Here is a 25,570-nt window from a genome sequence, read left to right as displayed (position 1 = left end):
ACTGTATGCATGCAAAGAAACTCACACAATTGGTATTACTTTAAGAAAAATTATTTTCTTAGGTTTAGTTAAATTCTTTCTCCTTATAATTCAAGTAGTTTTATTTCCTATCCAGAAAGTAAATAGTGCAGTAGTAGTCATCTTCAAGAGACAGGGTGTTACTGTGAGAAGTCACACTGAGAAATTATGCTGAGAACTCCTTAATACCTTGTGTATTATGGATGGTGTGAACACTTTAGTGGTGTTGCAACACATGCTTATGATGAGAAGGTCAGCCAGAGTCCCTCAGCTGCTGGGCTGAGGCTTTGGGCTCTGTGCAGCTACAACAAAGTTGTGTGTACAGAGGGTATGTGCTTCAAGAAGGACTAATGGACTGATTTCATGGGATGTTCAGTTGGAAGAGTTCACAAAGAGAGGCAGCCCTTAGATCAAAAGAAAGGTATTTTTGCAAGTATTGGAACAAACAAAAGAGACTTTAGGGCTGTCTTTCACTGGAAGATGGTAAGGGAAGAGATGGAGTGCTATGGAGGGTAGTCTTGTAAAGGGAGAGAAACAAAGGCACGTGTATTTGCATGAGGCTGTTGTACCTGTTCTCTGAAGACGCACACAATAGAAATTTTCCCTCTCTAGCTGTACAGATAACTCCTGGTAATCACTTTGAAACAATGTTATTATCAGCTACCTAGACTACAGTATCAGAACTGCACCATATATTGCAGCAGCTTGAGTGGGCTCTCTGGTCATGCATTTACAAACATGGATGGCATTTTCCTCTAACACTGGAGTTGATCAAACTCTCCATTGCAGTGCTCTCTAACACTGGCACTTCCGTGAAATTTTCAAATAAATGTCTTAGTTAGCCAGTTCTTCAGGTTGTTGATTACGGGCCATCTAATAGTCCTCAGCACAGTTCCTTTCTATAATGAAGAAGATATTCTATATATTTCTTGGTATTATTAATTTCCTTCTGGTCTTGGGATGTTGTAGAAAATCTAGCAGGCTGTAGCTCATAGTTGTAGTCTTTTCCTGTGTGTTATAAGGCAAACAAGCTGGCCACCTCCATTCCTAAAATTGCAGCAACAAGATCAGAAAGTGACACAAGGTTTTCAAGGATTGTTTCCCTCTCCATCTACAGCTGTTTCCTGACTGTCTCTCCATTCACAATGAAATGGCTACAGAAAACAAGGTGTTACAGATGCAGAAGAAAATAACTGTGGGAAGAACATGTAGTTCTTAGTGATGCTAGAAATATATTGCCACTGGGGAATGTGCTGGTTTGTGGTATTGAAATTATCAACTCTCTAGGCTCTGAAATTCCATGACTACTGATGTGTTTATAAGAGCAGTTTCTGCTCTCTCTTCTGCCAGCAGTGTCCGTATCTTAAATATGTTATGCGTAAATATGGGAGAAGAGAGAAATAGAGATGCACACAGCATGCAGGTGTCTGAAATGGCATTGTGAGACTCAACTAACATATGAACACTGTACCAGAATGAGATCATATTTGACTGCTGGAACATTTACTTTTCCCAGCAAAACATTTATTTGCTTTTCACAATTTTTAATAAATGCAGAAAGGATGTAGATTTGTGTTTTGCCTGCCTGTCTTTCCCATGAGGTGTTTATCTTTTATAAATAAAACAACAAAATAAACCAAAAGATGTTTGGACACAGTGCCTGATTGTAAGAACATGAAGCTGCAGCTAAGAGGATTCAAGACCAGGCCGTCCTGGGGAGGAGCAGCTGCCACTTCCCATTGCAGAGCAGAGTACAAGAATGTCCCAAGGCATTGTAGGGAATGGCAGGGGTCCTGTGGGATCATCTGCAGCAAAGGAACAGGCGCACAGGGCTTGGCATCAAACTCAACTTTCCTTTCTGGGGACTCTGCTGATGCTGTTACGGCAAGTGCCTCATCTTCTGGTTCTCCCAGCCTGAGAGATACATAGTTAATTTTCAAATAGTTAATAGCTCTTGCACCTCTTTCTTCTTCTGCGTCATAAAGTGACTGTCTCTACTTGCAGTTCTTTCCCACTGACAGTGGTTAAGTGGGGGGTGATGGCAGTGTGTTAGTCTATATTTTGGTAAAGAACATAAGTACAGACTCATCAAGGGAGCAGCAGCCTTATCTGTGCTGAGGGAGAAAGTGTGACAACAGTGCTGAAAGAGTTCTGGGTTGAGCCTTAATGAATAGGAAAGGGAGACTTGAGAGCTGCCCCAGGACACCTACAAAGCATTATCTGTTATCTGTTTGGGCTGTTGGTATCAATCAGTGTCACAGGCAGTGGTTGCAAGGTATCTATCATTTGTGTGATCTCTCTAGGCCGACCAAAAAGTTTACACTGCACCATGACCATGTATTTTCTTCACTTGTTAGCATGGTGCCCAGCACAGCTGTGACTGGTGCCAAGCAGCTTGGGCATCTTCTAGGAACCAGAAGAAATATTTGAGAAATAAATTTGTCAATAAATAAGCCTGGTCACACCTGCTATAGTGAGGATACTGTAACACACATATCAAACAAGGAGGCCCGTGAGATTCTTGATAGCTGTTTCAGAGAGATGTTTATTTCTCCAGCCGCATGGCCGGGGCTCTGCCGAGGAACTGAGGCAATCACGGGACCTGAGGGTCCTTGCCCGTGCAGGGGAACACAAAACAACCAATGGGGAACGAGGCTGAGCAGGGGCAGGGAAACCCCGTGTCTCTCCCCTCAGGGCTACATGTCGGGGGGGAGGGACTCCACATTTCACCCATTTATTTTTAATAAAAGGAGATGTAAAACTTAACATTGAAAACAACAAGGACAGTTTCAAAACAAAACAAGCCCCCCTTCTGAGTCTTTAAATGTCCAAACAGATTCTGTGGAACATCTTAGGGCTGACAGAAGGGAGACAGAACTCTCCGGGCATGCTTTTTGGGGAAACTGAGGCAGGAGAGGGTTTAATTTCTTCCCTCCCCCTTTTCATCCCCCCCTTGGCATCAGAGAGGCATTGTAGGGAAAGGGAATTGTATAGGAAAGCCATGGGGTGAAAAACGGATTAGGAATAAACTGGGGATAGGGTAAACTTAGGAAAGGGTTCATATTGGGTATAGGGTAAAAGGGGGAAGTAGGCTGTGGGTAGGGAAATTGCTGGGATGGATATTGTTTATAATTTTGTGCATAACGGCTGCCTTTGACTGGAATACCTCCAGGCCCAGTAACATTTGCTGCTTGAAAACCCTTCTTTTCTTGCACTATATCAAACTGTACAACTTCTCCATCTCCTACACTTTGCAGGTAATTTTTAGGGTTATTCCTTTTGATGGCAGTTCTGTGGATGAATAAATCTTCCCCTGTATCATCTCGTGTTATAAATCCATAGTTGTTTTTTACATTGTACCATTTCACAGTTCCTGTGATTTTCGTTGCTATAACTTCTCCTATCATGTGCTTGCGTGTTCATCGTGGCTGCTGGTCTCGCGTGGCCGCCGCCTCGCCGACTCCAACGTCTCGGCCGGGCCCCCGCGTTGCGACTGCTCCGCGCTCTCCGAGCGGTGCTGCTCCAGCGCGTGTCTGGGCTCTGCGCGGCCCCGCGTTGCCATCGCCGCTGGCTCTGTGCCCTGTGAGTGGTTTCGCTCCGCAAACTCCACGCTGCTTTGAGAGCGGCCCCGTTCCGGCTCGGCGCTGCACTGCGCGGCTTCTCGTGTCGCTGTGGAAACCGCCGCTTCTCCCTCCGCAGGGCTCTCCGAGCCGTGTGCTCAGAGCGGGCTGCCACGCCGATGCCCGGTTCCTGGCTGCTCGTGGCCCATGACACCCGCGGCGCCTGCGGCATCGCTCCCTCACTCGCGGTCTAGCGGCCGGGGACCTCGAGACGGATGGGGTCCGCAGTAAGGTGCGCGCTCCCGAGGGGGCCGGGCGCATCCAGCACAGGCACCTCCGCTGGCACGGCTGCAGTCACGCGCTCCTGGGATGGTGGCTGCACAGTCTTGGCCACGGGATTATGGCCATCCTCTGCTCTAGGGGTAATGGGACCATACAAATGCTCCTGAAGAGCTTCAGTGATTACAAGGCATCCACAGAGGGGTTCAATCACTAATGCATGTTCTGTTTGATCCTTCATCTCACACAAGATCTTGGACCAAAACCACCCGTAAATAGTTCCAGGAGGATTAATATCAAAAAGTAAGTCTCGAGAAATATAGAAGAAATTTTTGAAAAGCCAGTTAAAAAAATGTTCTAGATCTCCCAGAACAAATACTTTCTTGTTTTTGCTGTTCAAGGATTCCTTTAACTTCTAGGTACATTTCTTTCTGTGGTTCAGAGAGCCACATTTCCCATAATTCTTCCATAGTCCAGAGAGAATATCCAAACCAAGGTGAGAAGAGAGAGATCTAGAGCGGTTTTTACTCATGAATTTTCTGTCCTTAGGGATCGGTGTCTGCCCACGTTCTCTACCATTTGTTACAGTGTGGATACTGTAACACGCATATCAGACAACGAGGCCTGTGGGAAAGAAATATATATGGACCAATTCTTGATAGATGTTTCAGAGATGTTTATTTCTCCAGCCGCATGGCCGGGATCTCTGCCCAGGAACTGTTCCAGTCACGGGACCCGAGGGTCCTTCTGCCCGCGCAGGGAACACAAACCAACCAATGGGAACGAGGCTGAGCAGGGACAGGGAAACCCCGTGTCTGTGCCCTCAGGGCCCCTCTCCCAGGGCTCCATGGTGGGGGGAAGGAACCCTGACACACACCTATCTTACAAGCCTAAAATATTTAATACTACAGGAATTCTATTCATATCCTTCAGGTTAATGATGCTATAGTGGTGTTTTTCACTGGAGACAAGACATGATATGGAGGAATTTTTTTCCTTGAAGACAGTGATTGGCTCCAGACTTCTCCAGGTGGTGCTCATAAGAGAAAACAGCAGCTCTTTAGGTATTACGGAGAGCTGTAAGGTCGCTGCAGAACTGCTTCCTGCTGCAGCTCTGTGATGCCTGTGAATGCTACTCATTTTCCCTGTGATTGCAGTCTCCCATGCTGCGCTGTACTGTCCCACACACATGTATGTGTGTCTGAACAGCCACTGTGACTCACAGACAGAGCAGCTTTATGAAATGTTACTGATCATCAAGCAGTGAAGGTTTTGAATGAAGTTAAAGACGAGGTGAGGGCTGAATTTCATTTTGCACTGGAGACCCCACTTCTGTTGCTGGAACCTTTGCATGCATGGGTTTCAGGCTATACAGTTCCCCCTTTTCATTTGTTTTGCTCCAATGTTTTAAGCTGTAATAGTTTCAGAAGACTGAAGCCATGTGTTTCAATGCTTGCTCAGAGAGTGTTTTGCAGGCCTCCAGAGAGTGTATGTATGGACTCGAAGATCTGGGGTAGACTCAAGAAGAATGCTGAGCAGCACAGAAATGTGGGAAGCCAGAAATACGTTCGGACACACTTTTATGGTTTGTCTGAGTGTCCCCTGTGGGACAGGAGCTGAGGGTTTTCTAGGCTTTTGCAAATATTGTTTTAGTCCTACAGGACAGAAGGGCTGAGTCTGCTGTGTGTGCTTGTGTGTGTGCACATACACTAGCTGTGCCAGAGCCAATAGGCACTGTCTTTTAAACCCTGCCACGAATGAAGAAATACTCTTTGAGGTTTTTCTGCAGTCCTGCAGCAGGGAATTCCTACTCTTGTAACCATTATTTCTCTTCTTGGAAGAAATTGGGTGCAGCATCCAGTATAATGCTCTGTCATCAGGATTACATGCTGATACTTCCTTGAGAGCTTTCTCTTTCTTTTCCTGTGTTAGCATATGGAAGCTACAGCCCTGAGTGGTTGATGTGTCCATCTTGTCCACTCATTTACCACTTTATATCCTCCCTCCTCACCATCCATTTTCTGCAGTGTAGGAAGGCTAATCCCTTCTAGACCAGAGAAGTCATGACGAAAGCAGCAGGCAGCAGGTTCTGCTGGTGTTTTTGATAGTGTTTCCTCCGGACTTCTTGGAATGCTGGATGCCTCACTGGCAAAGTTTTTGCCAGAGAGGAGTGCTAAACTTCACCTCTCTTTCCAGGCCAGGCAGCAAGGATTTCGTGCCTGTGGAGTAGAACAAGACTACATATAAGAACAAGAGCAGCGTATAATTTTTCCTGGAATTCATTCATTTGCAGACCATTGAGAGGCAGAGTTGTGTCTCTCAGGGATGTGCTGTGAACACGCTGTGGTAGGAGCTATGCAGTTTCACTGATAATGATCCATGTCAGAAGTGTCCCTGTATTTCCCCTGGCTCAGATAAGTCATGGGGTAATAAAACTGGTTCCTCTCAGCCCTTTTCCCCAGGTAGAACACAGCTGTGGGCAGTGATTGTTTTGTGTCCCACACATCTCATCCCGAATACTTTTTAATTTCATGGACTGGATTATACCCAAGCCTCTTCGCTTTTTCTTCACTGATCCTCCATGAAGTTCAAAGGTCCTGCCTGCTTTTCTGTGGCAGGACAGAAAGCACTGCTGTCCCCCAGACCTGCTTGCTTATAACTTTGACAGACTGTGTGCAGAGGAACTGGAAAGAGCTGCCCTCATTTCCACTTTATCATCCTTTGTCAGCTGGTGGGAAAAATCTCTGTGCTCCTATTTGGGAGACTCATGTAAACACTTGAGCAGGGTCCACAATCCACACTACAGATCTCATCCTGGCACTGTGTCTGTTGCTGGCAGGAGACCTCCCTGTTCAGTGGTGTGAACTGGAAATAACATAAACCCATCTGCAGCAATGCATGGCTAAGCACCATGGCAGCTCTCTCTGTAGGGAAACTGTGCTTATTTTTGAATTGTGTCAAGGAATGGTCGGTTGGAGGAGTGGTCCTGACACCAAAGTGCATCTTTTTTGAGATCTGGCTAGTGTGAATGATATGGGGGACTGGAGGAGGAGGGGACGAGTGGTTTCCTTCTGGGGAGAGGTGAGCACCTTTAAGGAGATCTTGGCAATCTCTCTGCTGGTGTTTCTATAATGCCAGTACACCCACTAACCCCACTCTCATCGACTCAAGCTTGTCATTAATTTTTTGTTAGACTAAATGTTCTTGGGATCTTATTTTAGAAAATACAGAGCGCTCATGGCCATAACTGCAGTGCATAAAGTTTTTGCTGTCAGCACAATAGCAGAGAGAATGCTAAGTAGTCTCAAAAAATGAGGTGGGTGGTATCTCAACTGGGATATCCATAATCAAGGGAAATTTTTGACCTTACATATCCTGTGCTGTGGATGTAAGATATGATAATCCTATTTTGCCTGAAGTATTCTTACTGCTGCAATGCGCTCTATTGGAAGGGATAAGAACATTATTAGTACTGCATTCACTGTAAAAGGATGTGGCAAATGGAAAACTGGTGCATACATGAGATGGCAAGCACTAGATACTGACTTCTGCAGGACCGGGGAAGAAACTAGAAAATGCAGCATATACTTACACAAAAATTGAATTTTCACAGATGTGCTGTTCCCTATTATGACCTTAAAATCTCTTTTACCTTTACACTTTTATAAAACATGTATGTGAAAGTATGTCTCAGGAAGAAATTTCATGGGGGGATAAAAGGAAATATTAGAATTTAGTTGGCTTCCCCTTCTGTGTTGCAATAGCCTCTGACCCTGACCTGCCCACTGACTAGGGCAGAGAAAAGAGGAATTTTTTCCGGGAATTTGTGGTCCCACCTGCCTAGAGCATTTCCCAGTTTGGTATCAGCATGAAAGACTGGAACAGAAAAGGATCATTTACCTTTGATTGCTGCAAGAAACAAACCTGTAATTGTTAAACTCATTGTGCTTTGGTTTTCCAGGCAGTCTTAAAGTGTGAACAGTTGTAAATATAAAGATATGTTTTCATACAAGCAAGGGATTTTCCTTGTAATTGGTGTAACCTTAATGACAGTTGAGATGTGTTGAAGAGCAAACTATTGAATGAATTAGTATGGCATGAAAATCACACGGATTTTGCTGGAGTAGGGGAAGAGCACAGGACTTCTTCTCCCCTCATATATGGAGTACAAAATTTGCCTGAGCACTTCTAATATCCATTGTGGTTTTACTGATGTATTATCTGCTTTCTCTTCAGGTGTATTGAGCTGGTTTAAACCACCACTGGCAATTGTGCCATTTCCTACAGCAGGGTTTCTTGCTGTCCAAGAACAGCGTAATATTTCTGTCCCTCCCTGCACTCACTCATCTCTTCGCTTCACTGGAGGGTGATGGATGTGTTCCTGGTGGACAGGCTGCTTGGGATATGTGCCTCAGGGCTCTGTCACTGTGTAGGTGCAGACAGGGATGGGATTATTTGACCCACCATAACGCTGTCCCTCAGTGTGTTGTGCCACTTCCTCTGTGTGCTGGGCAGAGAAGACCAGCACTCCCTTGCTGCTTGGCTCAGAGGGGATCCCCAGAGACTGGGACAGATCACCATCTCTCTGATGGACCTGGGGACCCTTGGCTGGGTCTTGTTGATAGCAGCAACCCAATAATCAAGCCAGATGATGTCCCATCTCTGTGTGTCAGGCCCCCTTCTCTGGAACAGTTTTGTTTTCTTCCTGGACCCCATAAGCCAACCAGCTCTCACTGACTTCTATAAAAGATCACAAATCTTGGCCTTTGTTCAAAACTCTGTCTAACACAATAACTGAATGCCTTTTAAAAGTCTTGAAACCGAGAGCAGTATGTGTCAGCACTTCTTTTAGGACTAGTTTTGTAACAAACTCCTTTGTTCCTGTAAGTGCAAGGTGAGGAAATGAAACCCAAAGATTCATTTCCTTATCAGTACACTAATACCTGTATTTTTTGACTGATGCTACTGGATACTGTTATTTTGCACATTGGCCAAAATAGAAACAAAATCAGCAGCACACCTGCTTTCTATGTATTTTTACTTGGAGTTACAAAAGACTCTGAAATCAAAAAAGCAAACCTTATGGCTGCAATCAGTCATATTTGAATGTCACATTGACCTTACTGCTAGTGATAATATTGAATCCTGTACAATTTTGTTCAGAATTTGGCAAAGATTGTACTGATCAGTCTTTTCTGTTCTACATATCGGTCTCCATTGTTGAAATTGGAGGAATAGAGAATGTTGTCTTCACTTTAAATGAGTTTATTTTTTAATAATTTGTCCGTGTGGGAAAAGTACTTTTTCTGTGATTTCAGACTTTTTACTTTATTGGTAATAAAAATACAATTTTCACTTACTGATGCTGTCTGTGCAATATATTTTTCCAGTGCTGCTGCCATCCTGGTTTGAATACTCTGGGGAAATTGTGACATACTTGTTCAAAAGCATGTGGGACTTGGAAATCTGTTTTCTGTTTTGTTATGTTTTGCTTGTGTGTTTCCTTTTTTTATAAATTTATGCTGAAGGTAGGCTGCAAACCAAATCTCTATTCTAACCAGTTACAAAGCGGGACATTCTCTTTTCTAGTCAAAGCCCCCTCATCAAATGTGTATCTGAGATTTTTGGTCAACTAGTCCAGGCATCTTTGAAGCAGGGGTCAAAAACCTGCATTGTAGTATTACTATGCCGTTTGAAACATTACAGCATAATTTTCAAGGTAACCTAGATGTATATAATTTCTTATTTCTTATTGTCCCCTTGGCATTGCAGAACAGCCTTTTCTCTATATGCTTAAAACTGAAACCATGTAATTTATTAGTATTTTCTGTTATATGGGCATGTATCTAATTTGTCTTAGTTTGGATCCAAATTGTTTGCTTCCTGGACTGCTTCCTTTTTGCTCTCCTCCCAGGGGTTCATAGCTGCATTTTCTACAGAAGCAGAAGACTGGAAAACCCTCTAATCCAGAAAAGCTGTCTTCTTTCCTCTTGTTGAAGTAGGCTTCAACACAATGAGCTTTTGGGCCACTTTCCAACAACATGAAAGAAAATTTCTACTTTTATATAGTCTCCTATTTACCCTCTGGCTACTTTCCTCCCTCACTTCTCTCCTGAAAAGCTGGGTTAAAGTGTTTGTCCCAATACTTTTGAGTGAATTTCCAAATCACAAAAATATTCTTTATATTTCTTGCTGAAATAATCTATTTTTTAATTTTAAATCCTTGTGTTGGCATTGCCAGATTACCATATGGAACAAATTCTAATAACCAGCCAAGCTATAAATAAATTCAGCAAGAACATTAAGAGCAAAAAACAAAGAAATCCCTAATCTTCCAAACAGCCTGTCAGGCACCACTTTTATTTCACTTGGGAAAAGAAGAGTAGCTAGGAAGAGGAAATGTAACAAAAGTCTGCAATTAAAATGACAGCTTTCAAAGTTGTGTATGTGAGATGGACTCTAAGAGAAGATGTTTCCCCACCACGTCTCTGAAACTGTATCCTGCATCTCTGACCTTGGGCTGTCCCACTGTTCATAGAACCGCCTGTAAGAGTTTAAGCAGCACTTCGAAAATTCAGCTGCTTGTTGGGTGGCCTTGCTTGTGTTTTCTGTGCACTTACCATGACTCCTCATTTTGTGTATCACTGACTAATTGCAGTGGCTCCAGAAAGCCACATCATATCACACCTAAGCACTGCATGCATATGGTGACAAATTTTCCATTGATATTTGAAGTTTTGGTGATGTGGGGTTCTTATGCTGATACACGTGGGCATTTGTTTATTTTTAACTACCTCTCTGGAGCCCAAGAGTAAATGATACTATAGTCCAGTGACTAGTCTGTGCTGCCTGTGTATAATATGCAAGGATTCTTTTCAAAGATAACAGAATTAGGGCTGGAAATCCATCTTTGATTTAGAACCTAAACTTTTCAGACTTCTGCTACATCTTGACCCAATTCTAGCTCCATTGTTTGAAGGTCTGCATGAGCTGGCTCTATCTGTGCTACATCAGTAACATGCTGAAAAGTTTGCCTTGTGCTCCTTTGAGTGGAAAGCAAGGATTATTCTGAATCCTCAGAGAATCTGTATGTGTGAGATTTCATGGCAGTGTTAGACCATCCTAAAACAGCTCTGAGTAATCACTGCTAGGAGGCAGCTAAAAACCTGTTTGTGATTAATAGTGGTAGATAACTTGCAGGGTCAGAATTACCTGCTCTCTAGTGAGGCTGCTGCCAGTGATTCTGTGGAAATGGTGAAGGCTGCCAAAAAACAACGCATGAATGAACAGCTCAGAGGCCCAGCAGTTCACAGCAAAGCATCGCTTTCTGTCCAGACAGCAGCAAGTTTAAAATAGCCGCTTCCCATTTCCGCACATCGTGGCACAAGTCCAGAGGTTTTCAGGACTCTGGTGCTTCCAACAGGGTTTTTGTTAGAGTAAGTGTTTGTAATTTTCATCATTTCTAGAAAAAATGTCTGTATTGCTGGAAAGAAATTTAGCTGAAAGCAGGGTCTTGTGCTTTTTTCCCCCCACTAGGCTAATACAAAGCAGCTGCTGTGGCATCTTCCTCTGAGCGGCCTCAGCACAACACCCTTGGAAATAAGAATGACTCATCTTGATGGGGGTCTTCCTGTTGGGATATTGGAAATAAACACAGTTACTGCAGGGGACTTAAAGTACAGTAATTTGGGTGATGAAACTTGAAGCATTGCTGGGCAAGGAGAGGCTGCAATCAGAAAGCTGTCAGAGGCGGCCGAAAGGCCCTGGGGCAAAAGACGAGCAGAGTAATAAGATATGTCCAGAATTTTGTGCTGTTAACTTAAAATATGGTGGAAATAGAATATTGGCTCTCAGTTAAATCATGCAGAGACTTGGAAAAGGGCTTTGAGAAACACACAGGCATTGTGCAGGATTGCTGCAACAGTTATGCCAAATGCTGCAGCTTAGTGAAGGTCTTGGACAGCCCTGCAGCAGTAAGCACCCTGAAAAGCTCTCTTTACCTGGCAGGTACCAAAGCTGTGTGCTTTGGGTGTGCTTGAGAGCCAAGTAAATAACAGTACTGCTCCAGACTGTCAGCCTTAACTTCTTGCATTAAAGCATCATCCCTTCCTTTACCTTGTCACTGTTGAGACAGAAGTGAATCCTTGTGAAATTTTTTTTGGAAATATATTTATATATGCCAGGTAGCACATGAGAGGCAGATGTGTGCTCATGTTATGGTCATTGATTTATTGTTTAGGGGGTTTATTCAGTCAATTTAAAGCTGCTACTGAGTATTCAGGACTATACACATACATTTTGCTGTTTGTTTTTTATTTTGATTGTTTGTTTGGTTTAGGGTTGTTTTTTTGTTTATTTTTATTCTTACACAGAAAGCTGTTGGCAGTTTGGTTTATTTTACAAATAAACATGTTTGAGGAGTAGAGGAGACCATGACATGGGCTCTCCTCTGCTCATCTTGATGCCTTGTCCTACTGGGTTGTCTTTCTTTCAATGTTTGCAGCAACTCCTATTCTGCAGTTGCCTCCCTGCCCCTCTCTCTGGACTCTGAGCTGCAGAACCATGCCTGGTGAGAGACAGAGCGTGTGTGACAGTACACAGGGCTGTAGACTATTGAGCATCCCCAGAACAAGCTCTCAAACTTGATCTTGTGGGGAAAATCTTTGCAGAAGATACAAATATTCAACTGTTCGGTTTTTTTGAAGGATAGAAACACTAAATTTTTCCAAGGTGGAAACATAAAATCCAGGAACTTTTTTTTTGGCTTCTGTATGTTGAACCACAAAAGAATTCACACCCTGGGAAGATGTTTTCTGTGTACATTGTAAAAGCACACTCCTAAATCATGGCACTAGGCCTGTTGAATGAATACAATAGCTGGAATATTGCTGTGTGAAATCAAATTAGACTTCAAAAAAAATCTTGGTCTATGACCACTGGTCTTAATGATGGGCTAGAAGAAACTTGTGGCAGATGTATGTCAGGGGGTGCTGCTGTTTCCCAGCAGGATGCCTCTGTGCAGGCTGTTCTGTCTCCTTGTCAGGCGGTGCTTTGAAGAGTTGACTGGTGTCAAGGGGTGAGAAAATCTGGAGGTGAAGAGAAAATGCTTATGTTTCAAAGTTTATAAAATGAATGTACAAGTTAGTGCCAATTCTGAAACAAACCTGTGCAGTAACACAAGGACCTTGTCTGTCTGGGGGCAAGAGCAGTTTTGGGATGCAGTAAGAGCCACAAAAATCAAGCTGAATTTCTGGTGTGCTGTACACCAGGAATCAAGTGCTGCTTGTGTTGTTAATATATGCACAACATAATGAGTATTACTACTATAATTAGTAATTTTCATTATAATTGATGTAGCTACAGTGTGAGTCTATTGAAAAAAAAAAAAGTTAAATAATGAAAAGGGATGACACAATCCTTGTACCACAACAAAGCCCAGTGCAATGTAATTTGTCCTATCCACAACAGAAACAATCAAGTCAGCCAACAAGTGCAGTTACATGGTCAAAAAGTTAAATACTGCTCTGTGCTTGTATACCAATCACAGAATGACTGAGGAAACTCAGATATTACTCATAAAAAGTTTGACAACTTGACAAGTAAAAGGTATAAGTGATGCTTCATAGTGATACAATAGTGTCTTTAGATAAGATTTCACGTCATTTTTAATTAATGTAAATACATGACGATCCATGTCTCATTCAAAGAACTAATTGGTTTGTGTCTAAAAATGGGATTCTTGCTCTTTTATCTGTAAATGATCCTGCATTATGTTGTTATTAAATAAAAATGGACTCTACCACACAAGCTGGATGCTTATAATGTAGCACTGTTTATGTAATCTAGTTTCTTAAATACTTCATAGTTTCTTCTATTTGAAATCTACCTTGCCATAATTTATCTTTTGGGCATTCAGCATTATCTTGCAGTGTGGAATTAAAATTTACATTAATTATAAGTTCTGAGGAGAAAACCTTTGTAACAATGCAGTTTTATATGTCTGTGTTGATTGTTGGTCTGAATTCTTTTCACGGAAAAGTCTTTGAGAGCTTGTCTAACACAAGTTTGCTTTCTCTCTGGCATAATTAATTTTATGGTATGATGTAAAAGGTGCATTTCATTTAGTGTACTCAGAAATACCCCACTTTTCAGCTTTTGCCTGCTAACCTTTTTCATTGCTGAAACTTAAAAAAGCTGCTGAGAAAGACCAAAAGAACACCCAAAATTTCAGATTAAATATACCCCAAAGTAAATGAAAATTTAACCTATAATGTTCCATCCCAGTTCAAAGGCAAAACTTTAATTTAACTTGCTTTAGAGCAATTTTGAGAATTTCTTGTATTTTCAGTCACCATTTAAAATGAGAACATCTTTGGTTGTTTTCTTCAAACAGGGAAGAAGAGAAATAATGCTGTAGTACAGGAAGAAGTATTACTTCTTTCAAATGTACATGCTCGATAGGCCAGTAAGAGAAAACTGTGCAGGTGGAAGATGAATGTATCAGAGTAACCAAAGAGAGGACAACAGGAACATTGTATTTGTGAGTCTCTTCCAGCTCATTTACCTAGCACAACTTTTAAGATCAGTAGCACATGGAGTAATTGATACTGGCAAATAAATGGCATTTCTGTGGCCACATCTTCCTGATTCTCTTAAACTATTGCATCCCAGGAGAACAGCACAGAAGAGGGGTTAAAATAACCATTTTTAATATAAAATACTAATTTTTTCTATCTAAAGGAAGAAAAAATTAAAACGAATTTTTTTCAGCTAAAAATAATTTATTCTGTTTTTACTGAAGCAACGTGTAGCAGAGGACTTCATTTGAAATCTCTTGAACTAAGTCTTGAAACACCTTATCTCCAGCACCATGAGCTCAACCTGCCCTATCACTTTGTTCTCACAATATAAATCAAAGAAATGAAGAAGGTGCATGGACCTCTTGGAATCTCAGGTTGTGAGCCCCACTTACACACTGTTCCCATTTGATCAGTATGAGACTGGAAAGTTGTAAGCAGAAAGAAATACTGTGTTATCTGGATTTGTGTGTTTTAAGTTGTTGGGTTTTTTTTTTTCCTAATCCTAATGAAAATATGTACTCTAATTATTAATGTCTACAAAGAAATGAAGGTCAACTGCAGTAATAATTATTGAGTTCATGCAGTATCTAGTATGTAGTTCCTAAGCAACACATTGCACATAACTATTTTTGCTTGCAAAAATCAAATGAGAAACAGAAAAGTCTCCAAAATAACCAAGCTGCAATTGGTGCAGTACCCTGATACACATTAGTGTCGTAATGCAAACACTGAAGTGTTCACTCACCTTTTTCCAGACTTATCTGAAATCATACAGAAAAATGGAAGAAATTACCAAAATGTTGTAATGACAGAAGGCTGATAGTTTTAAACAAGGTGGAAAGTTATATGGAAAAGTGTAACTTTCCACCAGAGATTCTTTAAATAAAGCAAATTAATCTGAAATTCTTAATACATGCAAGTTTGAAGTGAAGCAGTACTTGGAAAAGTTCATTTTGAATGAAGAAGTTTGACAAAACTCTTTTCTATTTTGCCTCAAATGCTCAGTGTTTTCATACCTAGCCTGATGGAAAGGGGAAGAAGAAAAAGGCAAAAACAGGACTTCTGAAATTTTCTGATGGGTTTTTTCAAGAGTCTCTCCTCTCTCCTTGGAGTGGGTGGGATTCAATTTGGCAAACTTTACTATATCCTGGAGGTGCCTACCTCTGAGCTATTCTAGGTTCCCTGTATGATCCATGGAGAAAAGTAGGCTCTTTTAAGGGGTGACTCATGTAATCTATTTCAAACACCTACTCTCAGAGAAGATGTCCATATAGGAGCCAAGGGTGTCTGGCTCAGATGTGTATGTCTACACTTGGCCAGATGAATCTTACCCAGTATGTCTATGCTGTAGACTGCCAAGAAACAAGATAAATTTAGCTGTATGGAGCTCCGTGCTGTCACAGTGAAGTTTTTAAAAGCTACCTCAGGTATTTCTGACTCCACTGCTGCCTAGACTCAAAAGACAAAAACTTTCCAAACAAGAGGGGTAAGATAAAAAGCAGTTCTTTAAGGAAAGCTTTCAGGTGCACAAATATGGCTTTGCACACATGTGATACAAGATTTCCACAATTATTAAAAGGTTAATTAATTAGTATATCTTGCAGTAATCCAATAGAATCAGTTCCCCAAACCCACCCTGTCCCCTTGGAGTTGGTCCAGATCTTGCCCTATATCTTGTTATGTCTCTCAAATTCTGGTGAAAAACAAATGTCCTTTCAAAATTCTCTTCTTGAGAATAAGACTAAACAGAATTTCAAGAATGTGTTAGAAAGGGTTAGCTCATTATTCTAAAATGTGAGAAAGGGCAGGAAAAGTACTAGAAACTATACAACTATATGTTAAAAATCTACAAGGCCACAAATACATGAAAAAAGCTAAAAGTCTTTAGGCATCACCACAACATAGTCTTTCATAAGACAGCATTCACTCAGCTGTTTCAGGCTCTTGTTTTCTACAGCTGTCACCTCTGACTGGTGGTACAAAGCCATTGTGCTGTCAGGGAACTCTGGAACCACCCCGTGTACAGTGTGGCACTAAGGAAACCAGGGATACCTGAATATATCTGGTGAAAGATATCCTGTAGGAGTTAAGGTATGATGTGACTTCTATCCTGGTGAAGCTGCTGCTGGGGTCTGAGTCCAGTTGTGGTGCTGATGTTTCAAATGCCTCTGAAATCTTCCAGCACAGTCAGAGGTCTGGGCATGCTGCCTGTGAGGAGAAGTGAAAAAGCACAATCTTTTTATTTTGACAAAGAGAAGGTTGGTACGCTATTTTATCGTGGTTTAAGAGCTGCTACACAGTGACATTTTTTGATACAGGATGACAATTTAATCCAGTGAATGAAAGCATGATGCTACTCAATCTCTAAAACCAGATTATTTCAGGTGACAAAAAAGAGGACTTTTCACAGCAAGGCTAAATAACTGTTGGAATAACTTTATCTAGGAGTTTTATAGATTATTCTTTTCATTGAAAATCCTTTTAATCTAGATATGATACAGCACAATGAACTCTTACTGCTTTAATGAAGGAATTAAACAGTGAAATGTTGTGGCCTGTGAAGTGAGACTCTGAAGGCCCTTCTGGACTAAAAAGCTGTTTAATGGACCCAGTGCAGCATTGGATCTCAACCTCTCACACTCCTGGAAAATCTGCATTTCAAAAAGGCTATGCAGCCTTTCCCATTTCCAATACAATTACTGTCAATCACTTGGTCCTATCTTCCTCACATTATGTTCCTTTAATAAGGTTCTTGATCTGAAAATGTGCTCAGAGAACTCACCTTCTGTGAGCTGGACTCGTTATAGAAAGGTAGATAAGGGAGCTGGAGAAGCAGAAACTGCTGGAGCTGAAGGCTGTGACTCCAAGGTATGGCACAGGGCTTAATTTTGAAGTATTTTGCTTTTGCTACCAATTCTCTGCTGGATATTTTTTTTGCACCGTTATGTACCAGAATACCTTTGATAAGCCCAATATAAATCTATTTAAATTTGACAGAAGAAAATTAATACTTCTTTTTAACTCCAGTCAACAATTACAGATCCCTCTGTTAGTAATCGAGTTTGTCTTTGCTTCTCTGGAAGGGACTGGAAGGAGTCAGAATTTAGGCTTTACACCACTCTCTGGAGGATGCTCTGTTGATAGCTAAAATTATAGGATATGAGTCTTTGCCAAAACTATGGTGTTAAATGTCCGTCTCACCCTGGCCCTCCCCCCACCAAGCTTGTCTCTGTATCCTCAGTGCCAGTGCTACTGTGAATTTGTCTCTCTTTCATTCTCTTTCTTGCTCAGACTTTATCGAGGCTAAATAAGATCTTTGCCACACTGAATTTCTCATCTCATCAGTTAAATATGTTTTGTCTTTGAATAATTTTGGCTTAGGCAGAACTACAGTGTTTCTGTTAAAAAGCATAGAATTGCAATTCTGTACTGTCTACTTTGTTTCATAGGTGTTCCTGTATATAAATGGGTATAAAATAAGCATTTTATAGAAGAAAAAAACCTGTAGTAGTTAAGATTTAAGTTTTTTCACTGGTCCCAACTATTTCTCTTTGACAGAATGGCAATATCAGTCATGGAACAGTGATCTGCACGATTGAAGAGCTTTGAAAGACACCTTGTGTAGAAATCAGACCTTGCACATAAAGGCTTTCAGATGACACTGCATCGTGTCTTGAGGAAGGGCTGCTTCTGCACTGGAGTGAAGGTACCACTCTTCATCTTCCCTTTCCGGCCCCCTTGTTCCGTGTGTTCTCAGTTTTCTTGGTCTAGTCCAGTCCATCACACCTCCTGGCTGCTTGAGGGCAAGCCAGGGTTTCAGTTCAGTTCCTCACTGCTTCTACTCCAGAGCGAGGAGGTGGATAAATTCCTAACTTAGGTACTTTTCTTACATTTCTGTTCCTAGGGGTCCTCTTTTTCCTTGCCAAAATGCCTTTTGATCTACCTCTCCCAGCCAAAACATTTGTGATATGTGATGACCCCTCACAATGCTCTTACTCCTTGCTGTCAGCTTTGAAAAACACTTTGGTGCTGATAAATTAAATCTGCCATGATGTTGCAGGGGTATGAATAATGCTAGAGCTTAGGCTTTGGAGTGGTTTTTTAGTAGAGAAGGGCATTTCTACACATCATGAGTGTAATATTGACAAATCATATAAAATAACAATGTGCAATTGAGAATAACATTAGGAGATGTCATGTGTTCCTTTTTTAATAATGTATAGGAATTTCATAGAGGAGATGAATGAAGTAAGAGAACAGAGTTAAGGTGTCCACTGTAGTAAGAAAGCAGTGAAGCTTCCCAGAGTCTCCAAACTCTTGAGTTAAATATACAATGTACATTTTACACTGTACTAAAAGAAAGTGTAATGGCTGCACATTAGCTTTGGAGAGTGATGCAAATTGCACCATTAATGCCATCCTTGCATTTAGATTTGTAACTGCTTCTTGTTCTATCAAAACATAACCACATTTTTACTCCTTCTTGCTTTATCAAACCAGATTGAATTTAGGAGAGGAAGTTAGCTTGTCTGTTTAGCTTGCATATTATTAGCGAACACTGCTAGTAACATGGGAGTCATCTACACTAAGTTCGATGTCTGAGCCTAAGTCTATCACCCTCCATTTGTAGGCAATGAAGTGAACAGACAACTCCAGAAGGCGATGCCTCTTATGATAAGTCAGCTCAGATAAGGAAGATTAATTGCTCTTTTCAGGTGCTTTTTTTCAATTTTCAGCTAGGAATAAAAGAATAGCCTAGGCGTAAATCTTTCTTTGTTTCTTTATTTGTCTTTGTTAGGCACCTCAAGTAAAGAAGATAACCCCATATTTTGTCATGGATCAATGGAACAGCTTTTGGGTCATGTTAATTTTTATCAGATAAGGTTAATTTGTATCATTGCAACTATTTGTGGTAATATGCTTGTTTTGCAAAAAAAGTTCAGGGAAGGGAAAGAAAAGGAGAATAACCTTGAAGTGACCTAATGCAGTGTTTCCTGATTTGTTTGGATATCCCTCAGAGGAGCAGTAGCATCTCTTTACCTACAGAAGAGGGTCCGGTGGGTCAACAAGCACTACAGTGTGAGATTGAGCGAATCAGTGAAGAAGTCGAAGGGTGGGTATGGTATAGAGCAGTGTATAGCTATTTAAAGAACAGGGATAGAGATGACAGAGCCCAAGTCTTCTTGGTGGAGTCAAAACATATGGTAAGGGACAAATGGCTGCACTGAAGCTTGCAGGGCTCAGATTAAATGTGAGGAGAAGCCTTATCTATGGGTGGGTGATGCCCTCATTGCCTGTCAGAGTATTCAAGACTGAGCAAGACCAAGCCATGGCAGAACCGAGCGGGTGCTGGCTTTGGGCAGGAGGTTGCTCTGGGTGACCACTGGGGGTGTCTTCCAGCCAGTGTTCTTGTGACTTTCTTCTCTTTACTCTAAGGAAAGCAATCTCTTCCTATGGAGTTCTATCCTTAAAATCTGGAGCCTGTTCCCAGTGTCCTGTTCCCAGCCCTGCTGTGCTTCTCACCCCATGAACTCCTGAAGCATCAGTGCAATATGTGGATATGCTCCTGCTGTTCTCAGCTCATGGACCATTTGCAAAGTGCTCCTAATAGCACTGTGTGATTCCACTTAGGACACTGCCCTGTGACACCTGTGTTTGAATCCCTGATGTGGTCAATACCAATGAAACACCTGGAATTAGATTTTCCATATGTAATGTGGGTGTGCTTTAAAGACTAGCCTGTTGTCTTTTCTCCAGAGAAAACAGAAACAAAAAGATCTTCTTAGGGTCTATCTTCCCTAACTGGGGAGCTGGTTTATAGGATGGGGACAACTCAATGTTTTCTTATCTCTAAATGCAAACTGTGATTGCAGAACCTTAATTTCCTGTAGGAATTCTGAAACTGGGCAGTATACCCACTGCAAAAAAAAAAAAAAGTGTTGAAAGTCTGATCACAAGTTTGAAACAGTAACCACTTATAAATATGGAGAATCTTGGGGAAAAATTAGGGAAAACAGAGATACATGGAATTGGAAAGTGCTATTACAGCATTGCTTTTCAGCATGAAAGGGCATCTTAAAATCTTCCATAGCTTACATTGTCATCTTGATATTTTCTTCTGTGTCATTATTTCCCACCTATTTTAGGTGATATAAACAAATGCATTTCTTTAGAATGTTATCACTTTAATCCCTCTTCACCTCGAGTTCACTAAAGGAAAAGATATTTCTTTTCCTATTCAAGAAAATGCAAAATGAATACAGTGTTTTGATAGTAGAATCTATTTAGTTAGTTAGTTAGTTAGTTAGTTATATTGGTGGTATGGTCTGTCTTGATTTTCACGCTAAGCATAGTACAGTGTATATTTTTAAATACCAGTTTATTACACCTTGACAAATTGAAGAACTTTACTGAAAGAACTCTTGAATCTTTTTCTTCAACAGTCCATCAACCTTGTAGACTGTTCTGGTTCTTTGCCTTCAGAGATGTTATTTTATGTTTGGTCGATTTGAAACTGCATTTTTATTTTATTGATCTAGCCAGTGACTGCACAACTTACAGACCCCTATCATTGTGCTGTGATACTGAACATTACGCTTTGTTTCCAGCAAATAAAGCCAGTAAAAATTTATGCATCTTTGGGGCAAATAGGAATCTTGCATTGTTTGTGTGCGCTTAAAACATAAGAATAGTGAAAGTTTTCCCATTCTGTTCCTTTTTCTGAGCTTTGTTAATGCAATCTGTCACACATAGTTTCTTACTCCACTTTGTAGTGATGCCCCTTGTATGGGAGGATTCAGAAAGAGGCAAAAGGAAACAAAGGTGGGATGTTTTTACCTTTTGAAATGCCTGGAAAGATGGTAAATGGAAGCAGAGCCCTCCCTGAATGACACCAGGCTGATAGGCTGGAGGACAGGGCTACGATTGAGAAGCATCCTGGCAGTCTGGCCAAAATGACCAACAGCTGAGGCAGGATAACCCCAAATACCAGTACAGGCTGGGGCAGCTTTTCGGAAGAGGAGTGTGGGTCCAGTTGGACAGCAGAGCAGTGTCCCTGGTGGCCATGGGGGCCACCACAAACTGGCAGCTGTTAAAAAAGGCTCATGAGGCTTCATCTGGAGTCCTGTGCCTATGGGTGCTCAAAATGAACTGGAGATGTGTTCCAGATGGCTGTGTAAACTCCATGCTTTAACCTGTTGTGTGTGCAGAATAGCACCTGCTGGGGCATGCCCCTAAACCACAGGAATCCTCTGTGGTCATTGTAGGAGAGTGACAGAGCAGGCAACACAGCAAGCTAGGAAAGTTGAGTAGAGAGGGTAAGTTCTAGATGTTGTGGTGTCTAAAGCAGATTTTTATGAACAGCCTGACTCCTACAGCTCACAGATGCAAGGGGTGATGCAATCAGGAGACTTCTTTTAAACGGGAAGGGAATATTGCTAACAGGCTGTTGAGATCTGGGATTCAGATCAGGCTGATTTCCCCCAGAGGTCTTGATTTTTCTCCATAAACTACAGATGGTGTGTAGGACAACAGTTTCTAAATGGGGTGTCACATCTATGTTTAAAAAGCTAGGCAAGATGAATCTGGGTCAGTTCTGGGCTGAGTTTTGTCAGTAATATTGCAATCAAGATTAAAGCTCCAGAGAGTTTACATTCACTTTTCACTCTGTTCTCAATTGCACCCTTTTGGCACAGTCTGACTCACCACTAAACTTTTAAATGTCAGTCCTTAACTTGTGAAATCACATCTCTAACTCTTAAGTGAGGTAAGTAATTTATTTTAAATAATTAAGCTTCAAATTTAGTCTTTTCCTCCTCCAAAAACTGGAATGCTGCAGACTGAGAAAGACTAGGTTTGTATCAGTTGATTGTGGCAAGTGCACAGTCTATCTGTGCTGAAGAAGACATCAGTAGCAGTAGTAAAGGTTATTTATCAAACATGCAAGATGAGACCCTATTTGCATATGAAAATTAGCTAAAGATGTGGGGACAGCTACCTCAGCTATCTGCTACACCAGAGGTTTGAGATCGCTGCTTCAGGGACTGTATCCTCACCTGTCTGGCACACTCTGATGGAGCTGAAGTGATGTCCTGTCTTGCTTGGCACTTGCTGCTGCTTTTTACTTTGTTCTGGGGTCATCTGTCCTGTCTGCCCAGTTAGCTAGTGCCAACACCACAGGAGTGGTGGAAGGTTATCTTCTGAAGGGCTCAAGCTCACCGGCACAGAGCTGCTGCTCTGTCAGCAGATCAGGGGAGATTTGGTGCCTCTTCTAAGTGTGTTTGGTCTGTGGCTGAGCTGCCAGCTGCCAGCTGTTCTGGACACTGTTTGGCCCAACAGATCTTACATCTCCTCATGGCTTTTGAGGAGCCATGCTTTTGGTGCACTAGGAGCTATATAATCACTACTGTGAGCCGGAGTTTGGCTGCAGGCAGAGCTAAACAAAGTCAGACCAGCACCCTGGGTGTGTCCTGACTGGGCTGTCCTGTTCCTTCCAGCCTCCATAACTGAGCTGTCCTTTCCTCCCCCAGTTCTCTTTTAGTGTCAGCAGGGTCCAGATCTAAAAGAAATAGAGCAGCACCCCAGGGTGCTTGTTTTTGCTGTACCCAGACTTGGGCAGGCATTGCCTGGACTGCAAATTCTCATGATCGTCACTGACATCTTTCAGAATTATCTGGTTTTGTGTTTTTCTACCCCCTGCAGTTCCGGTATGTTGTCAGTGTCTACAAATTCTATCTTTCATTAGAAAATGCTTAACTACTACCAAACTGTGATGAAACTCTAGAAACTATGGCCCAGCTACACTTATTATCTGCCAGACTCGATAGTGACAGTTCATAAAATGTTTCTCTCAATATTTAAAAATAAAATGCAGATGATTCTGCATTAAGCATCTGATACAAGAAACAACTTAAGTGCTGAAACGTGTTTTTATTCTCAAAGCAACAAGTCTGTCCAGATCCTCTGCCTTAGGTATAAAGGATTGTACTAGGCATATGAACCGAGGGCAGGCTAGGCTTTTCTAGCTCTGTTGTGCATGTTAGAGCCAGTCCCACGGGAAAACATGGCACAGTGTCTCTCCATGGGGAGGAGTGTGACATAACCAGTAGCAGCAGAGTTGACAGGGATGGTGGTAAAACACACATGTGCCAGAAAGACTTGGAGGAGAGCACCCCCTGTGGAACAGGGATCTTCAAGGAGTCCAGCCTAGTGAAGGCCAAGACTTGCATGTGTTGTCCTTGGGGAGTACTGGCAAGAATGGATTCTGAACGATAAGTGTGGATAGCTGTCCTGGTGTGGAGTGGCTTTTCTCCCTCTTTTCTTGCAATATGTTTTTACTGGAAGGCTGTACCCCTGATGAAAAGGGGCAGGGGATGCTGAGGGCTGCCTAGGTTGGAAAGACCCTCTGGTCCCACTTGCACACTGGGATTAGTGTTGGCTAGGCAGCATTCTGGCCTTGTACATGGCACATATAGAGAATCTGGGTGAGATCTAAGTGAGGATGCAGTTGGTGGCTGCATAGTTGGCCCCCCAGTGGCCTGTCCTCTCTCAGTGCCTGAACCTGTGCAGTATGGACTTGGATAAGGTGCTCCTGCTTGGGATGCTTTGCAAGGAAGCCTTTGGGTCATGCAGTCCTGGTCAAGGAGGAGCATCGACTGATATGGGGCTTGGTATGATGCTGTAGTGGGTTTCAGTAGCTTTTGCAAGACCCACTTAAGGGAAGAGTGCATTGTGCAGGCCTTCAGCCTAGAGAACAGAAAACACCTGTCAAACTCCATTTTTGGCTACATATTCATAACTTGTTAGAGCAGGTCCCACTCCGTCACAGAAATGACCTTTGTGTGTTATACATCTATTGTTCTTTGCTGCACAAAGTCAGGACTGCCAGCTGCTGTAGTCCCTAATGGAGCTGTAGCTGTAGGAGGTTTTGTTTTAGCCCCAAAAGTAAAGAAAGACCTGACTGTTAAGCATAAAAGGATGTGTGTATATTGCTGGCCTTGCTGTGCAGCCTGAGTAGCCATGGAAAAGCACCATAGGATGTGTTCTGCCTGGAAGGGTTGCCACAAATGTTACATTTGCCCAAGAAGGGGAAGGTGGTTGAACTCACTTCTGTTTACTGAGGAGAGCCTTGTGCAAACATCTGCCACATTCTAGCAAAATTTACAACCTCTAAAATATGTAGCTTTCTGGAGCCTCAGAGGCTTACAGTGCTATTGGAACAACTGCTAATGAGTTAATTACAGTGGATTCATTAGTTAAAATTGCTGCCAGAGACTTGAATGTTTCAGATAACTCTGCTGGCAAGCGGGTTACACTGCTGGGCAGATCTTTGCCTGATTTATGGCTCTTCCATAATCACAATTCACAATGGAATTATTGCCTGATTGTCCCTAGAATTCAGTTCTGGTTTTATCTTTTTTATAAAAACCATCTTTGCTTCTGAAGGGATTTCATATGTGCTGCAAGTGCACTGTAAACCATTATCACAAGCAGCTATTCTGTGATTCTTGTCTGAAGGGCGCCTTCCTGCATGGCAGCTCTTCCTGTGAAATATAGACAGCTATCCATCACCCATGAAATATGAGGCATTAAGAGGCTTCTAAATAAAAATGTAGGTAGTTCATATCCTCCCAGGGTGATTTTGTGCAAAATAACAAGGATTTTGTCCTTCTCTCCAGAACAAAAATTTGTTGTGTAAATCAATAGTTGAACTCCTTTCTTGTATGAGTATCTGCTATCAAGTATCTGCTTGATACTTAACATGCATATTTAGAAATTATATTTCATGGCTTTTTATAGTTACAGTGATTTTAGTCCAGAAATGTGTTGACTCTGGCTCTTTTTTTATAAATAGCAAACCTATGATCAAACCTCCTAAAACCTCCAAAAGCAATTCAGAAGCCAGGTTTCAACCATTCTTTGGATGTTTTTCCGCAGCAAAAATTGCAGCTGTGGGTGTTGAGGCCTTTGGAGACATTCTCAGGCTTTCCATAGTCCTGCAGTAAAGCCTCTAGCTCTTCTGCCAGGTTTGTTTAAATACTTTCAGTTAACTTTTTGATTAAGCTCAATGAATATCTTCTTTTCACCTTGGCTCAGCAAGAATAGCATCTCAATTTCTCTCCTGTCCGGGTAGGT

The 25,570-nt window shown here is 41.9% G+C and overlaps 1 long non-coding RNA gene across 1 annotated transcript in view; it reads left to right on the top strand.

The window, feature by feature from the left end:
* The first annotated feature begins 14,278 nt into the window (after nucleotides 1-14,278).
* The window catches only part of LOC104686196, a 199,503-nt gene continuing 188,211 nt past the window's right edge, over nucleotides 14,279-25,570 (top strand). Inside the window, exons 1-2 of the long non-coding RNA XR_005601853.1 lie at nucleotides 14,279-14,397; nucleotides 17,996-18,143. This is a non-coding gene — a long non-coding RNA (uncharacterized LOC104686196). The remainder of the gene's footprint in view (nucleotides 14,398-17,995; nucleotides 18,144-25,570) is intronic.

The sequence above is a fragment of the Corvus cornix genome, chromosome 1 (genome assembly GCF_000738735.6).
Source record: "Corvus cornix cornix isolate S_Up_H32 chromosome 1, ASM73873v5, whole genome shotgun sequence".
NCBI classification, from domain to species: Eukaryota; Metazoa; Chordata; class Aves; order Passeriformes; family Corvidae; genus Corvus; species Corvus cornix.
The sequence above is the reverse complement of the archived record's forward strand: the minus strand, read 5'-3'. Positions and strand labels throughout refer to the sequence as shown.